Consider the following 7,442-nt stretch of genomic DNA (forward strand, 5'->3'; position numbering starts at 1 on the left):
AAGGGGCTGTGGGATAAATTGTGAGACTGGGATTGATGTATGTGCACTGCCATGTGTAAAACAGATAACAAGTGGAAACCTTTTGTATAGTGTAGGGAGCTCAGCTCGGTACTCTATGAGACATAGATGGATGGGACGGGGTAGGAAGGTGGGATAGGAGATTGAAGAGGGAGGGGATATATGTATACATATAGACAGTTCACTCTGTTGTACAGCAGAAACTAACACAACATTATAAAGCAATTATCCCCCAATTGAAAAAAAAAGAAGACTTTAGCAGCAGCCCTAAGAAAGAATCTCATCTGTTCTTATTTGTCCCTCTGATTTTTAACCATTTGAGTATAAGAAGAAAGAAACCACAAAAAACTTTCTCCCTGGAAACCCAAGGCAAAGAGGGTCTACAGCTCCTCCTACCGCTACATTGTTTATTCTCCTAATGTTAGGGCGGCATCCCTAGCAGGAAGTAGCTCTGTTCCCGTGCTACCCTTTAACATCAAACCAGTAGAGGAAAACGTGACCATAAGGAAGACTAGCTTTATGTCCTTCATTTGTCCTATTGTTTACTATGTAGTTTTGTTTCTCCCACCAAACTTTGCCCACTGTTATGAATTTCTTTAGTTTGCTCCTGGTGCATGTCATGTCCTAGCAGAGAAGGAGGAGGAGCAGGTGGATCAGTGAGCAGTCAGAGAAACCTGGAGCCTCCCTCCAGGCTAAAGCCTAGTCCCTTGGGACCACAGCGTGTATCATGCTCTGGAGGCAGCCTGAACAACCAGGGTGCCAGCCTAAGGAAAGACTCCAGGAAAGCGATGAAGATGATTTTCTTCCTGTTGTATTCTAGACAGCGTATTATTCACGCTGTCGCTGGCACCAAAGGATAAATTACACTGTCTGAATATTCTCGGCAGAACAGAAGCGATAATAGCAAACTGAGTTATACAACATTCTGAACAAAACGCAATAAGGCATGTAATAGGCCAAATCAACTCCAAAGTTAAGCTTAAGAAAAAGGCCTCTGCTCTCAGTTGTGTGTTTGCATGGTGTAACTTATTTTTTATTCTAGAATAAAGTAAATGTGAGAGCAGCTCTGACATTACTAATCACCTGCATCACACTGATTCTGCTCTATCAACAGAAAATCTGTACTGAGTAATATGGTTTAAAGAGGGATTCAAATAAACTATGGCAGGAAACATGTGGTTGGCTGATGAATTTATCATGATCATGTCTCCTTAATTGATATTTGTTAAACAAAGGAATGATTATACTGCTGAGATACTTTAAGTGTCAACTAAATAGTGTAGAGCTATGGATCAGTAGTCATTTTAGAGAAATAAATAAGGTTTTCCCAATGAGATTCTATTTTCTCTACTTTAAAGCAAAATATGGCTAATAGGAAAACTGATCATCAAGACACTCTCATTAATTCAAAGTTGTCTACATTTTTTATTGTTAGTTTAATTTGCATTCTGGTTGTCACATTATAAAGAGGGTTTGTTATGCTTATGTGTGTTTGTGTGTTTATGAAAATGACACTAAACTCTCATTAAAATGAAATCTTCAATTTATTTTACACATAGGCAGAGCTCTATGTTTCATATTCATGCCAGTCTCAAAATTTTAGTTATTCTTGAGAAATAAAATAACATAAAAACCTGAAGCAAAGTGAAAAGCCATACTTCATGGGCCTTAGCATCTGATCCTTTGAAGCTGCTTTTCTCTCTAATAGGATCACATCTATAGGATGCAGCAGCTGCTTTTGGGAGCAGGTTATGAAAACTCAGAGAACCATCAGGAGTCAGAAGGAAAGAAACAATAAGGAGAGAGAAGTTGTTTAGTAAATTTATTTTCAGGGCACATTTCGCTGTCTATTCTTCAAGTAGGTTTTTTTCTTAGGAAAACTGAATAACCCTATAAGATTTCATGGAAATTCTGTTTGAGAGCAATTACCTGAGGTCTACATAGGAGACTCAGGTTTAGAACAGCTTATGGTGATGCATAAAAAGCTGCTCCATTTTCAGGCATGATGTGACTTCATATCAGAAAGCAGTGGATATCTTGAAAAAAAGATATATAGTTAGAAGTATCTCTGAGAGGGAAACAGTTGTGCATGCATGCTCAATCTCTTCAATTGTGTCCAACTCTGTGACCCCATGGACTGTAGCCCACCAGGTTCCTTTGTCCATGGGATTTTCCAGGCAAGAATACTGGAGTGGGTTGTCATGCCCTCCTCTAGAGGAGCACACAGACCCAGGGGTCAAACCCACATTTCCTGCATCTCCTGCATTGCAGGTGGACTGTTTACCTACGGAGCCACTGGGAAGCCCCCAGAAGGATAAATGATAAACAGCAAAGAAATGATATCTTCGTGTATGAAACTCAATTTCACATTCAAATGTGTGCTTGCACCACCACTTCAGCCAGACTATACCCCTCAAATGAATATATTGCCTCCCCCGGAAAACCTCCTTCATCTCATAAATGATCTATCTCACTAAACCAAACTTCTGTCTTCCCTGGTGTGTAGCCCAGAAACTTAGACATTATCCTCAGTAGTGAAAGACAGGAAAACCTGGTGTGCTGCAGTCCATGGGGTTGCTAAGTTGGACACGGCTGAAAATTGATGCTTTTGAACTGTGGTGTTGGAGAAGACTCTTGAGAGTCCCTTGGACTGCAAGGAGATCCAACCAGTCCATCCTAAAGGAGATCAGTCCTGAGTGTTCATTGGAAGGACTGACGTTGAAGCTGAAACTCCAATACTTTGGCCACCTGATGTGAAGAGCTGACTCATTTGAAAAGACCCTGATGTTGGGAAAGATTGAAGGTGGGAGGAGAAGGGGAAGACAGAGGCTGAGATGGTTGGATGGCTTCACCGACTCAATGGACATGAGTTTGGGTAAACTCCAGGAGTTTGTGATGGACAGGGAGGCCTGGAGTGCTGCAGTCCATGAGATCACAAAGAGTCAGACACGACTGAGCAACTGAAGAACTTTTAGAGCAACCAATGTTGAGCCTATACTTATATAGAGTTTTGAACATCTTTTGTTCAATGATATTAAAATGCTATCTTATAAATTATAAAGATTTGTTAAATCTTGAGTAGTCTGAGGCTTAAAAATATATTATTTTTCTAATCTGTAACTGTCCAGTTCTTAGAAATGTTGAATATTTTATGGGTTTTTTTTTAGTTATTTATAGACCTTCATTGGAAAATTGCAATTCTCGTCCTTTGCTCATTTACCAGAAATTTATATTTATACTTTGAAGGCATGTTTTCATTATTTGGAGGACATTATCTGTTGCTTAATTTAGTACATATATCTTCCCAACTTATTTTTTGGTTTTTAATAGTGTCTGTTTTTCAAACTAATATTCAAAGGAGTTTGTAACCAGGGAAATAGGACGAGGCATGTAATTAAACATTACAGTGCTGTGCTTAGTCACTCAGTTGTGTCCAGCCCTTTGCAATCACATGGACTGTAGCCAGTAAGGCTCTTCTGTCCATGGGGATTCTCCAGGCAAGAATACTGGAGTGGGTTGCCATGCTTTCCTCTAGGGGATCTTCCCAACTAGGGATCAAACCCAGGTCTCCCGCATTGGAAGCGGATGTTGTACTGTCTGAACCACGAGGGAAGCCCAAACACTATGATGAAAAGACATAAAGGAAGACTACTCAGCACTTTGTATGAGAGCTGTAATGTTTCTTCACTGAAAAGTGGAATGAACATTGAAAAGGGTACAAGCCTAAAACAGCTGAGAAAGAAAGCTTAAAACATACATTTAGTAATTTGAAATGAATCCAGATTTCCTGAATTGGATATTACAACTATTAGTAGTATGTTTTAAGGACTGTGAAGAAGAAGAGAAACAATAAAAGACTAAAAATGAGAAAATACTTCTCCCAATCCAGAGAGGAAAAAATAGTATGTGAAAACTATACAGTGAGTTTGATAATATGTCCTAGAACAGTCTTAACCCTGATAACTAAATAGATGATTTGTGAATATTTAAGAATAACCTATAAGAACAATACAGTTCTAAATTAGCATATTTTTCCACTAAGATAACAAGCTAGTAAATGAGGAAATTCCACCTAGTTGGGTTTCAGCTGAGTATTTGGCAAGCCTCTCAGACCATTGCTGTCAGGAAAATAAATATGGACTGCTGTGAAAATTTGTAGTTGGCTGACCAATATTTCTCTTTAGAACTTTATCATTTAGTTGGGGGAACTTTCTGAAAGTGGTGATCATCAAACTTTTTTTTGTTTGGAACATAGAAAGGAATATAAAAAACAACAACAACAACAATTCACTCTGTGTTTGTTCACACATAAATGATTCATATATTTCAGGGCTAAAATTATGCTGAATATGAAACCTATACAATGCTGAAGTTGACAAGAATCAGATAAAGATTGAACAAATTAACATTTGATTTATGAATGAACATGTAAGGATTGTTTTAACCAATATATATATTATGAATAATGTTCTGAATTCTTTCTTTTTAAATGTCTTTTTATCTGTGATGCTTTCACTTAATTTTATTAAGCAATATCCCAAGACACAATGTATATTTATTGTTGTGTTTATTCTCAACAATTGAGGATATAAAACTATATTTGAAATAATCTTTTCAATAATTACAGAATTTGATATTCCTCATCTACTATAACCTTATAATCAGGCACATCACAAACATCATGAGACTCAACAAATTTGATAAGAAATTTGCTTTGTTGAGTCTCATGATGTTTGTGATGTGCCTGATTATAAGGTTATAGTAGATGAGGAATATCAGCTATGCGGTTTTCTTCTTACATTTGCAAATAATATATTTTTCCATTTGCAGTATTTTGGCAGAAATTTTTTAAGTTACTTGTACATTTAAATAATGAGGAAATCCACTTACAACACACAGACTGCAATATGTGGTAGTATACTAAATATGAATCAACTCTTTAGGCTGTCATCACCAAAACCTCTATGTCAGAGAACTCTCATTCTTTATGACATTGGAGTGTAGTTGGATTATCAATTGATTAATATGATAAATATTTGTAAAAATTAACATCATTTAATTGTTACAATAAAAAATAGATAAGTAAAAGTCATTTAATATTATCTTCTCCAGTCCAATGGCTCAAGTCATCAAGTAAAATCCTTGGGATGAGGATGCCTCACTTTACAGACCATCATTTTTTTATATTAATGACTTATGAATGACTAAAGACATATGAAGCATGGTTATTAAATTTGCAGATGACACAAAATAGGAGGAACGATTAACTTGCTAGATGAGATCTTAATTAAATCCAAGCACAATCTCTCTCAAGGATGGGAATAGAAATGGGAGGGTACAGTTCAAATTTGCCAGTGACTGGTGGTTCAGTCTTCATGGTGTGACAATGGCTAAAGAGAAGATAAATCTCAGAAAGGAATTTATCTGGGATGCTGGATGACAGGTAAAATAGGTAAATACCTAGAATGATAGACATTTTTATTGATACTGAGAGAGTGAGCATTTAAGAGGTGGATACTATCATGATGTGCATTCAAAGAGATCTCATTTATTTCACTCTACAAGTGGGAGCCATTCACATAGGTTTTGTACATCTAAGCAGACTTCCTTATAATTATTGTGAGCCTTATGATGCAGTCAAATTGCTTTGAGACATATCAGGTTTTACCTGCATACATAAGCCTCCTTCCTCTAAGTATCAGTTCAGTTCAGTTCAGTTGCTCAGTCGTGTCCGACTCTTTGCGAACCCATGAATCGCAGCACGCCAGGCCTCCCTGTCCATCACCAACTCCCGGAGTTCACTCAGACTCACGTCCATCAAGTCAGTGATGCCATCCAGCCATCTCATCCTCTGTAGTCCCCTTCTCCTCCTGTCCCCAATCCCTCCCAGCACCAGAGTCTTTTGCAATGAGTCAACTCTTCGTATGAGGTGGCCAAAGTAATGGAGTTTCAGTTTTAGCATCATTCCTTCCAAAGAACACCCAGGACTGATCTCCTCTAGAATGGACTGGTTGGATCTCCTTTCAGTCCATACCTCTAAGTATAACTTTCTTTTATTTTTTCTAAAGACTTACATAGTAATTAAAAGAGCTGAATTGTTTATGCTGAAAAATGTGTGAGAAAATACAAAATTGTCTTAAAATATATGAAAGACCATAGAGAAGAAAAGAGATTGTGCATAACTTGGAAACTTCTGGAGGATGGAACTATTAATAAAATCAACAAGTGGAAATTTTTATTTAAGTAAACATAAGGAAAAAAGATTTTATAATGTTTATCTAGATGGCCGCTAAAATAGTGCTTTGTCCTGTAGGGTGAGATTATGCAGAAAGAATGGTCACTCAATTATAGCATTTATATAAAATTTACTCCACAGTGTATGGAATGAATTTACTAATCTTTAAGGAATTTTCCTGCCATAAGATTCTATGATTCTACAAACTAATTTGTATTTATGAACAATTTTATTTAATCTTTGTTTGGTCTTCTGGAAGTTTTCATTGACCTATTTATAGGTTCAAAATATACACACATATAATTTCCAAGTTATATTACTATATTCATTCATTAAATTCTTTATTTAATACCATGTATAAAAATTAAAGCAAAAATTTTATTTTATTTTATTCTGCTTGTTCAAAATTACACTCTCCTTGCCAACTGAATAAACCCCCAAATCTATTTTTTTGAAGGGATGAAGGAGAAGGAAGTTCCAGTGATACAAACATAAGTAAAATAAATAATATGAAAAAGTATTTATAGAGTTAGTTCTTTGATATTAAATAACCTTTGGGAATAAGAGTCAGACATAACTTATTTTTTATCTAAAAGCCTAACTAGTACGAAAAGTAAGTTTTTGACACATATAGTTGTGTATCTATCTCACTATGTATATCTATTAATGTGAAAATAAAATTCAATAAATTTCACTCTAAACATCATATTGATAGTTTATTAAAATATCATTGTAGAATATTTATACTAAAATACATAATTATTCTATAAGGACATTAAATTGGAAACATAAAGAATTTTGATGGAAAAGTTATGTTTGCTTGAACAGATATTTTAGCTCATTTAGGTTGTTTTTATCTCCTGTATCTAATTCTTCCATAGTAGGCATTATGTCTTCAGTTCAGTTCGGTTCAGTTGCTCAGTCATGTCTGACTCTTTGTGACCCCATGGACTGAATCATGCCAGGCCTCCCTGTCCATCACAAACTCCTGGAGTCTACCCAAACTCACATTCATTGAGTCGGTGATGCCATCCAACCATCTCATCCTCTGTCCTCCCCTTCTCCTCCCGCCTTCAATCTTTCCCAGAATCAGAATCTTTTTAAATGAGTCAGCTCTTTGCATTAGGTGGCCAAAGTATTGGAGTTTCAGCTTCAACATCAGTCCTTCCAATGAACACTCAGGACCTGA

The sequence above is a fragment of the Bison bison genome, unplaced genomic scaffold, assembly GCF_000754665.1.
Source record: "Bison bison bison isolate TAMUID 2011002044 unplaced genomic scaffold, Bison_UMD1.0 scf7180017864035, whole genome shotgun sequence".
NCBI lineage: Eukaryota > Metazoa > Chordata > Mammalia > Artiodactyla > Bovidae > Bison > Bison bison.